An 11,933-nucleotide genomic window follows, 5' to 3' on the forward strand; every position below is an offset into this window, starting at 1 on the left:
GTTTTAAAGTGTTCTGACATTTCCAATACAATAGTTCCATACAGAGCCTCAGAGTTACAAAAAAAAAATAAAAATTGAAGTTTTCCCAGCTCTGAGTTCTCCAAAAGGCCATCATGAGGTCAGTCTTTGTGATCTTCTCCCTAGAGATCTTTTTCTGCCCTAGCTCTCTGGATATGTTTTTCTGTCTTTGGTCAGTTTTTCTTCCCAGCTTCTCCCATTACATGCAATAATACATCTTCTGTTTCAGTTTGGGGCTATTGTGTAATGTTCCCAAAGACGCATCTCGGAACTAGAGTGCTCAGCTTTCTTCTTACGCCCTTTTTTTTTTAATTTCTGCCCTGTTTTGAAAATACCTCCCCCTGTCTGGAGTTGCAGACATGTTTACCAATAGTTCTTTCCTGAAATATTCCTGGTTTCCATCTATTTCACATCTTTTCTGTCTACATGATAGCAGCAATACCTCCATTTCTGAGTGCTGCCCCTCTGCAGCCCCTTTTTGTATGTTCTCAATTCTTATCTCTGCTACTCCCCAACTTTGTGAAGTATCACACACCAGCTGCTGGAAATGTGGTGCTCCTGAGGGTAACAATGTGTGTGTTTGCAAAACTAAACATGTCAATAAAAGTATGATGCTGATCACAAAAGAATAGCAAACATATTCTTGCACATGAGAAATCAGTCATCAGACTTCCCTACTCTTTTCCACGCTGAAACATGAGCATCTCCATCAAGATCCCTGCAAGGTGCAACTTGCAAACCATTGTTGGGTTCCATCTGATCTGACTTCAGGTATCCGCAGCACAGACGTGTCTATCCAAATTAGCCATCAACAGCTGCCAGAGCAGCAAATCCAATTCATCTCGTCCTTGGCGCACGCACACGAAGCTCTAGGACCCTAGGTTATGCATAAGTCTCTCCCACCACCTGTGGCAGGAGGGCAGGTATCTACAGCACAGACACTGCCTATTTGAGCTACTTGCCTAAAGGCAGGTAGTCAATGCCTGTCTCTTGTCCTGCCCCCGTGTGTCACCCGCACTCGACACGTCCCGGCTCCGCGTCACTAGGCTGAGAGCATTTTCCCGTGCTGAGACAGGGGAGAGGCGTGGGATACAGCACAAAGCTGCCACTGCAGCGGCGCAGCTGCGTGGACGAAGCTTCCCCGGTGGTGCAACTGCCGTCCGACCTCCCCCCCGCCGCCACCACCACCACGGGGCACCGGCGGGGACCCGCCGCCCCGCCTGCGGGCGCTGCCGCTGCGCGCCGCCACCGCCAGAGGGCAGGCGAGACAAGGGCCCGCGCCGCGCCGGCTGCGCCCAAGGGAGCTACCTTCGGAAGGGCGGCCGGCCTCCCCCGTTACCGTGGGATTAACACCTAAAGGAAAACGGGCGACCAAGAACGTGCAAGGAACCCGCGGAAGTACAGGGGAGTTTTCTCCTCAGAATGAACACTTTAGGGTATGCAGGAAAAAAACGAATAGATAAAAGCGAGTGGACAAGCAGGTGTGCTGCAGTTATAAATAAGAGGAAAGATGCACATTATGATGAACCAAAGCCCTGCCAAAACATCTATAGTACGCCTCTTGCAGAATCCGGTAGCAAGGATAGGCATGTGTTCTGCAGAACAGAAAGGCAGCACCTAGAGTGAGACTGAAATGACCAAAATGTAGATTTAACAAGAAGCCATTCTTCACGTTCATCCCATGAAATCCTTGAAAATCCCTGAATTTTCAAGGAACTGATTGAAAAAATTCTCCTACAGGGACTGAAAGTTTTAAACAAGTCAGCTTCGTCACCTGCAATCCCAAACCCTCCTTTTTAGTATATACATGGAATCTTAAGTATACATTTCTCAATGCTGAAACATAAAGAATGCACAAAACAATCGTTCCTGATTTCAACATTAAAGCTTTATTCATTCAAGGATGTGGCAATAATCTATAAACCTCAAGTCAATAGCTGTAAGCGAACTGCACAATTTCCTCAGAATACATTTAATTAAGGTTTCAAAGGTTTTAATTTTAAAAGACTTTTTTTTAATTTTATATTCTCCTGTTTCTTTCATAATATAGATGGGAAGAGTTCTTTGCATGGTTCGATGGGAATATCTACAAGAAAGCATTAGAAACTGCATTTCCGATCTCTTTCCTTTCCCAGCTCAGCTACCAAATGAATTTCCTGCATTGGTGCTCAATCAACTGCAAAGCCTGGGAAGTGTGTAACTCCATTTTCAGCATGAAAATTGTCATCTATATGGATTTAAAAGTTGTGTGTTTGCAAAAATAATAAAGTTCAGTGATAATTTGAGGCAACCTAAACAAGGAAAACTAGACAAAGAAGAATTCAGCGGCTCATCAAGCCTCCCAAGTATCCCACTAAGTAACTGTTTCCGAGCTCAGTCGTGCTACTGAGACTGGAGGAAAAAAGTATACATATATACATATATATATGCACAGTTCTATATAGATATACACACATATACATATACATACATACATATGTATACATATACATACATATGTACATACACACACATATATATACACATATACCAGCATATACAGGTACTCACCCCAACTCTGTTTAGTCCCGTAATCAGGCAGAGAATCAGGCAATGGTTACACCAATTTTTTATGCACAGTATATTTTCCTTCCCTAGGGGGCTCCTCAGTAGAGGGGACTGAAGCTGCCCCTGCTCCCTCTTTAGAGCCTTCAGGACCCCGGCTGAAGACAAGGCAAGTGAGAGAACCCCACCACGGGGTGTAACACAAGCACAATGTTCCTCAACGGGAAACTGCTCCCATTGAGAGATTTCGAAACAGTCACAGACATACACTACTTTCTTTGGGCTATATTTTCCCAAGGTCATCTTAACCGGTGTTTTGCCTATTAGATTGAAATTTCTTGAGAAAATATATACTTTGCAAAAGGCCAAGTTAGCTGTTATTATTACAGTGACATACAGTGTCATTTACAAGCTCTAATTATTTTGGAATGATTTTTCTGTCAGTGAAAAGCAGCCAGAATGCATGGAATTTGGCTTCACTGATAGAAGTAGCGAACATTTGTTTTATGTTCCACTTTCGGGGAGCAGGGAAAGCTCATTTTGGAAAGGACAAAATTTACAGGAGGAAAAGGTAGGCTTAAATCCCCAAAATGCAGCAGGTTTAGCTCTGTCCCTTTTAATCCTCTGGATTGTGGGAGTTTGGCTGACACCAAATTAAGGAAATCTGAAACCAGACAGTGTAGTTGTAGGCGTTTTCTATGCTGACCTTTTAAAGCAGCAGTGACGCACTTGAAGAGAGGTAAAACACAGTTATGTAAGGAAAGCACCAATACACTGCAATCTATAAGTGAGAATTTTCAAAGCACTGAGATCTTTGATGGTGGCATAGTAACAGTAACCGACAAACACAATGTACAGTGAAAATACTTTCCTCTCTGTGTTAAATTATCCTTGGACTTTCTCACTCTCTTTTCTTCCCCTTTCCACCAGCAGGAGTCCTACAGACATTAGGGCACAGTAAGAACTGATAAAAGACTTAAAAATACATGGTAGGTTGCTTTTCTTTTTCTAATTGGAGTTAACGAAAAGTCTTCCATTGCAAGACATCATAGAGCTATTTCAGAGATATTCCTCTATCAATAGAAATTTGGCCCCATTTAATGGAAGTTTAGAAAGTACACTGTCAACTTAAATTTGTATGCACATAAAAAAACAGTTTAGAAACCCATAAAACTAGTAGGAATGTTTACACAATTTCAAAACATTCCAGCAAGGACTGTAGCTATTAAACAAATCAGCATGTCCCAGAGTGTTTGAAGCCCAAACACGGAAACATTAAGTACCCAGGAGTATAATTTGCCTTCAAACACTTTTTTTTTAAAAAAGATGCTCTTTACTGTCAACAAAAGTTCCGTTAAAAAAGAGAGGGACAAAGGAATCTCATGAGTGAGTACTTGGGTGTGGTGTAGATGGAGGGTTACATGTTTGAAGGAGCAGGAGTGGTGCTGGTTGTCATGTCAACTAGGGACTGTGATTATGATTTATAAATTTGCAGTAGCCCTTTTAAGGGCACTTTAGGCATTCAGGATATGGATCTGGTGAAGAATCATGGCTCCAGTGAAGTCAATAGCAAAAATTCTTCAGTGCATAAAAAGCAACCGTACTTCTTTCATTTCAAAGACTGCCAGTACTCATATACAGAGACTCTACTAAATTGCTTGCATGGTAGAGCCAAAATATGTTCTAACAGGTGATGAATTCTTCTCCTTTTTTGGCAAAGTCCCTTTTGAGGAGCATAGCAACTCAAAACTGGTCCATGTCAACTCACAGCCGGGGTATCCCCTTTCTAAATGACACCCCTAAGTATCCCTAACTGCAGGCCACCAAATCCCTCAACACGGGGCTGAAGATGAGGCACTGCTTTGAAAAGTGCCTCTCACACAGTGACATTTTTTCCTAATTAAGGCAGCAGGAAGGCTTCCTTCCTAATGATCAGCCTACTGGAGCCTGAAAGTCAACCCAGATCCTTTTTTCATCCCCACTGCAGAACTAGCTATTTTACAGGGAAAATGCGATACGAGTTCCATTAATGATACACTAGTCAGAAGAGAACACACCTCAGCTTCTCTAAGTGTTATTATTAGATTTAAGAATTAGGGCCTTCAAAAACTTGGTTATCTGTGCTGCCACTTTAGTCAGCAACCAAGATTCAACATACGTCAGAAGGTCAAGAGAGGCAACAAGGAAGTGTCATCTTTAGGGGAGCTTTCATCTATCATAATCACAATCTGCATAGCAGAATTTTTTTTTTATCGTCCCATCACAGTGCAATCCAGAATGAATTGAGAGAATCATGCACTGTATCCATTGCTGTTACCGGCTTGAAATGCAGTTACCAGATGTAGTGATCTATTTTCCGTCTCTTCATAACTGTGTTCTTCAGGGGACAGGGTTCCCATCCAGTTGCATTCAATAAATACACATGTAGCACGAATGAATCTCAGGTTTAGGTGTGGAAAATTCTTTGCGTTTGCATCCTGAGGGTGAAAACATGAGAAAGACAATTAGTTTATTGTCTGTACCCTTCACTGAGTTCCCTTCACTCCTCTTTCTCTGAGTCCAGAAGTCAATATGTTTTATGCTGAAGAGAGCATGATATAGCAGCTCCTTGTTTTTCTGTACCTGTACGCCCTATTAAACTGCCCCTCCTGTTCCATTTCACCACATATAGGAAGAGCATCAGCACAAATGTGAAGGTGCCCCGTAGTAATTTACAATTGTAAGTGACAGTGTATATCATACACTGGTCTGATTAATGCATGCTTGTCATATTAATTTATTTTCCTAAAGGCCTGTGTGGGGCTCATGCAGGGCCACAGTACTTGTGGGTACTTAAGTGTAGCTCCAGAGGACCTAGCATTTGGAGAGTGTACTTGGGATGGACGTGCAGGCCACAGGAGTGCACCTAGTTCTAAAACCATGGCAGAGATTGCAAACACCAAGAATTTACCACACAAACCAAAATGTTCTCCTCCCCATGGGAATTCCAGAGCATACCTCCAGCCTGAAAGTCTGCATGGGGGACTCATCCTGGTTGTACGTGACTCTTCCTAAGAAGTAAATTCCGTCCTCTCTGGAAGCATTTTTCATACCCTTAAAAAAGAAAAGTGGGGAAGGATGACGTTTCCACCATTCCAGAGAGAAAAGCCATGACAACAGCCCCACTGGTGGCTGCAGCCCCAGTCATAAGTCTCAGGACTGTGGTTGGGCATGCAAGCGAGAGGAACCAGCAGTCTAACTAAAGAGGACCAAAAAAGGAGCCTTTCAAAGTGACTCACTATGAAGGATAAAAAAAGGAACTTGCATAGATAGCTAAGTTCTTTGGAGCATTCATGATCTCCTCTGTCTGCAACTCTGCTTTGGAAATGTAAGCCAGCATCACAGCATGTGGGCAGATGACTCTGGACGGTTTTCTCATGACTGCAATCCATCCATGGCTCAGCAGTTTCCTTGGTCATTGTCCCACTGAAAAAAGGCACAACAGGGAACACTGAACCGTGTTCCAGATAACAAACTCCGGACTGTACACAAACTGCTCTTGTGCCATAGAAATCCCAAGATTCAAGGCCACCAACAAAAGAGGGGAAAGGCAGACCGATGGTTTGGCAAGCAGGTCTTGTCTGTTTTTTGATATGGAGGACACAAATCAGATTAAACATGTTCCTGTACTGTTTAAGACAGTTATGAAACAGTGCTAGAAATGCTGCCCAATGTCCACATAAGAACTTCCATCATGGATATATTTGACACCAGATTATCAACACGGGAACTTTTTCTACATAATTTTGCTCCTTAGTGGAGACACAGCCAAATAGAGTGAGTCCACCGGTCTTTAACACTCTGTACAGGTTATCTCAGATCTCCCCCACATCTGGTGAGCGTAACAACCTCTGCCTTTCTGACATGGGATCTCTAGGTGGAACTACAGCCACATACAGCCCACAGCCTTGCAGACATGAAAGGAGACAAAGTAGCTGTTACAATTCCAAACCTGAGTTCAGCTCGAGTCTTCACTCAAGCCTGCTCCATCTGCCTTCGCAGCAAAGATGCATGCATTTGTGGGTAACTCAGGTACATACCAAACCTATACATCTTGTGCAATGTGAATGAAATCGAACAGGCATGTGCAAGAGCTAATATTAGCTGGGGCTCAACTACTCAATACTTTAATAATAATCCATTTAAAATGCAGTGTTTTCATTTAAACATGCAACATAAATAAAATGTCAGATAATGTTATTAGAAGACAAAAATGTGATTTCCATAACTTCAAAAATCTCAAGCACTTAAAAGCTATAAAATGCATATCTAAAGGCATCAGTTCTCACAAAAACACAACATTTTTTAAAGCTATAAAAAGCACATATTTCATTACAACAGTAATGGTATTTGCACACAAATTTATCAAAACTCAACACTACATATTTTCCTTGCTGTGAAACACAAGCAAACTCTTTCTCAAGAAGCAGAAATTATCAGCACTTTCTGAAAAATCATTGTTCGGAGGATATCACATCTCTAAAAGTAACTTGTTAAATCCACTGGTCAGACCTGAAGTTGTAAGTCAACAGTAATGGTCTTACGTCTGAAGTATACGTTTAAGCTGCATGAAGTTAAAGGTCCTGCACTTGATCTCCTATGTTTGCTTTCTGTAAGTGACATAATAGGGACTACACTGGCACTTTAACAGCTATAATTGTTTGTTTTGGAATTATTAAACTAGACCAACTTGGTTCCAGTTCAAAGCTGTTCTGGAATTTGTTTCAGTTTTCCTTTTTGACCCCCAAAAGAGCAAGATATTTCCTCTTTACACCTAGCTGCCAAGATCCAAATGTGTAGTTTCTGTGTTTCCCTGGTAACAGCCAGTGATATCATAAATTTACTAAGTGGTACAGGGAGACGCTATGCTCTGTGCAGCCATGAAAGTCTGGAAGAGAACAGCTAGCTGGCTCTCTGCCTGGCTGCCAACACCATTCACCCTCTCTGCCTGCCCAGCTCTGTGGACACTATCTGGATCAATTTGGAGAGTTCCCCAGAAACCTTGAAATCGTCTTGGCAATGGGAGCAGAAGGTGTAGAAATATCTGCTCTTACTTCTAGTGTCTCAATATTGAGTGTTTTCAGAGCTCAATATGATGAAAGTTGTTTTCTAAGCAAGGTTTGTATCTGTAATGACACACTGAGTTTTTTGTTTGTCACCGATGTAGCTGTCAACCTGCTCAGAACTGGCAGCAAGCTCTGCATCCACACGCATCACTGTTGCTAACAGAGACTGGGGAGCTCCTCTGAAGGTCCATACCCATAGCAGGGGTTGGCAACTGATTCCTGATCAGCCTGGGTTACTCTGTCCAGTGTCATGTCATACAGGAATATGTTGGGAAATGGGAGAACAAAGAAAGCAGGTGTAACCCCTGATTTTTTACCTAGAGAATGACATCCAGAAAACGTGCATAATCCCAGCAGAATCCAAAAACACACGAAGGTACTACTCCACTGGAATTCTCACTCTATTTCACAACAGAACCACCTGCAAACATTATAGCATATACATGAGAGGAGAAAAATGCTTTCCCGTCATTAAATATTAGGAGACAAAAGGAACAATCACAGAATAAGATGCATAAAATTTCTATTATTTGTGTGCTGCAGCCACTTACTTGCTAGTGTATATGGGCAATGGGACTGGTGTTCCAGTCCTCAGATATGGCTCACAACTACACTGAAGTAAAACAGGTCTGTGTGTTATACTTCTAGATTAAGCAAAAAACTATTTATTCTAATTCAGGTCATTTCTCTTCGAGGAAGAAGCCAAGGGAAGAGAAAAAGTTAGGTATGTTACAGAGCTATCGGTGTGATTTGAATCTGATTTACCTAATGATTTCAAAGTAAGATCCTCCTTGACACTGTCCCTTGTCATGCTTCAACTGGATACTCTGCAGATAGACAGAAAGTAAGATGGAAAGTGTACATAAACAACTCAGGAGGCAGCTGGACAAACATATTTCCCCAGGACTGAGACACCAAAGAGTTTTTATATTTTTCAAGGTCTGTTCTCTGGTAGGCTAAAACCAAGTCGACCAGAAACAGATACAGAATTTCTGCAGAAGTTTCATCAGCGCTCTACAGAGATAACTTGCCTCTCCAGTTTTGTGTCTGCTTCGTATTTCTGATATTCTAGAATGAGGAAACACGTGTGTACCATATTGCAGTGCTATATGGCTCAGCTCAGCTACCATAAGCAAACCCAGCTCAGATGTCTGTACACAGCTGTGTGACTTTTAAGTTATCCCTGTCACCCAGGGCTTTAGTATGGGAGATCAGTGTTCGGATGACTGTCCCTGATGTCATTTTCAGTCAGCGCACTTCACAACACAGAACCCATTGCCCGTCACCAGATGAAGGACAGAAGTTTCACTGGTGACCCCATCTCAGCCAGACCACAAGAGTTACAGGAAAAAGAAAGATGAGCAGCAAGGTAACGAGAGCTTTGCCTTCTCCGTTTCATTGTTCAGATCCAGTTTTGACAACTGATGGCAGACTAGTTTCTCACAAACTCCTGTCATAGGGGACATCTCAGGAAAGAGCAAAGAACTGCAGCTACAGAGAAATACTGTTCTTGTCTACATTGACTATTCCTTTAAGTTTGGTCTGAACTTTTTTGGAAAGGCTCTCCTTCTGACAGCTGGTGCTTCTTCTTTGTCTCTTCCTTCTTCCCCTCAACTCACCAAATAATGAGTTTGCTTGGGATTCCATCAGCACCAAAAATTAATAAAGTAAAATTACTTTGAGAGATAAGATGCCTGTAATTTCCCCTTTTTTTTTTTATATGGCTTTAGCCTAGAGCTAAGGTCTTGCATGAAACAAAAGAAAAATAAAATAAAAAAACCCCACAAAACCCAAAGTCCCTAGACAAATAAGACGAATTCAGAGCACAGCAATGAACTCTACATCGCTCCCTAAAAAAGATGCCCAGAAAGAATATTACTGCTAGAAAAGCAATCATCTTCACTACTGGTGCACAATGAGGGAAAGAAAGCCCTAGGCTGAAATGGGTATCAAGCTTATTTTATTAATTTCTGTTATTAAATCATAAAACCTTTGAAATCATTAAGAGGCCAAACTGGGTGGCTGAGACCAATTATTCAGGAAAACACACTACGGGAGAGGGGACCTCTCCTGAATATTAGCAAGAAACATGAGGAACTGCCCAGCTTTGGTCTCACTGGAGATATGGAAGTACTGTTGGTGTTTTAGCATTTTCAGCAGTAATGGCTAATGGACATCCCTAACCAGAAAGCAATTGAGGTTTTAAGGGCTCACCAAAATGTTTTGATAGCTTCTATAATAAACACCAGAGTACCTGGACCTTAGACCCAAGGGTCAAATAAATATATAATGATTTCATTTACTATAAGAAAGGGTGAATTGTATCTACTAGTAGAGCATTAAGAGCAATAAAGCATGAAGTGCATCACCATGTTAGGCTTAGAACTAGGTAATGGCATATTTTAACAAGTGTCCTTACAAGAGGTTGATGAAATTAGGTTGTATTTTTCAAAATAATTGTAAAGTTAATCTTTAACAGTCTGACACTGGTGACATTGGAATGCAAGAATAAGGGGTCACATAACATTAAATAGCTGACTAAACCATATTAGTTATAGCATAAGGTGTGTGAGCAACGCATAAAAACCTACAAACACATATGTGTGTTTTATCTTTTAAAGATGATACTGGCATGCCTAGTGGTCTACAGGGAAGATAAGCTATTTTTCTAAGATCTCAGTAACCAGTTTATCTTTCCTGCTTCCACCAGGCAAAGGAGATTTTAATTACAAGACAGTTAAGAGTGTTATCTTTCAGAAGATGATGCAGAATACTTACACGAGACTTTGTTGTCACTCTTTTATGGGCTAGGCTCCATTTTCTGTCTCTCCCATCTTTCATCTCTGTCATGCATCACAATTCTTGACACTTCGAGATTATTCCATCAGGCATACAATTACCCCCTCATCTATGGACACTCACATGCATTTAACGGCATAAAGAGCTTCCAAGCCCTTACCTTGCAAGGACCCCCAGGTCCTGCTGGTAGGTAGATCAATAGCCAAGTTCACACAGGCAGGCAAGGTGAGGCTTTCCATCTTTCAGTGATCTACAGAGAAGAAAGGACCTTTGCTGTAAATCTCATTCATACTCTCTCTCACACACTTAATATGGCTTTAGCCAGGGGCAACTGTTAAGTGCATTGTAATGTTTTGACCTCAAAAAACCACTCACTACTGCAATGCCAATCCACTCATGAGCTCACGCGGCAACAGAGCAAGTTCTAGCTCATGATGCAGTTACAAAGAAATGCTGACCAAAGACAGCATAATTCCTGACACAAATATTTCTTCTTTATTGTGCTCCCACCAGTGGTATCCACATCCAGCAGAGAAGCTTTCAGAGCATCTGACAGACGGATCTCCAAGTTAGCATACTTCTCACTTCTGTCCAGTGTTGCATTTCAGTACAATCACATTGTATAAACTCTCCTAAGATCTGAGATCAACACTGTAAACCCCCCAAAACGAAACTGAGACAATCACATTAATAACCACATCTCATTTCTTATATGCCTGCCAATGAAAGCCACACAATTGCAGGTGCCTTTGCTCCAAGACAGTAGGAGAAGACAACGTGCAGGGGGTCTGGAGTCATTGGCATCAGTGAGCAGATTCAGTTACTTTCCACTTAGCTGCATTACACAATCTGACCTTGAAGAACATCTGATACTCATAATGAAGAGATTAGTCAGGGAAATTTTTGAACAACCAAAAATCAAAATACTGTTACACCTCACTAACTCACACTTGTGTCTGGGAAACTTAATTTTGTTAATTAGCAAATAACAACTGAGTTCCAATGGAAGCCTGTACGTTACCATGCACTAATAAATTTTTATAAGGTCATATTATGTATTCCTATATCATCAGCATTCAAAGCCACAATAACATTAATAAAAGATGAGTTTGTGTTTATACATTTATATGTCTCTATGTGTGTGTGTGTATTGATATACACACTAACATATATACTTTTCTTTAAAGCTCGGTGCTCTTAGTTTAGAAGAGCTCCACTCTGAAACGTCTAGAGTGGAAGAGGAAGAAGTTTTTGCACAGACTAGAAGATATTAGCAGTTGTCTGCTGTGGTGTCATTCAGACTCCAGAAGAGACACTTGACAAACCCAAATAGGTAAATGTTAATAAAGACATAAAGTAAAGCAGGGTATTGTTGCTGCTTGGGGAAAGAGTGGCTTTCACCACTAATTGTCACTAAGTTCAACAGCAGCAGTAACAACCATATTCTGAACTTGCCTCTTCTGATTA

The 11,933-nt window shown here is 41.4% G+C and overlaps 1 long non-coding RNA gene across 1 annotated transcript; it reads right to left on the minus strand.

The window, feature by feature from the left end:
- Window positions 1-4,772: 4,772 nt before the first annotated feature.
- Window positions 4,773-8,070, minus strand: LOC134518102 (uncharacterized). The gene is made up of 3 exons (XR_010071878.1): window positions 7,985-8,070; window positions 5,560-5,655; window positions 4,773-5,039 (listed from the first exon to the last, which is right to left on the minus strand). It is a non-coding gene; the product is annotated as an uncharacterized LOC134518102 (long non-coding RNA).
- Window positions 8,071-11,933: the final 3,863 nt, after the last annotated feature.

This window comes from Chroicocephalus ridibundus, chromosome 7, assembly GCF_963924245.1.
Source record: "Chroicocephalus ridibundus chromosome 7, bChrRid1.1, whole genome shotgun sequence".
NCBI classification, from domain to species: Eukaryota; Metazoa; Chordata; class Aves; order Charadriiformes; family Laridae; genus Chroicocephalus; species Chroicocephalus ridibundus.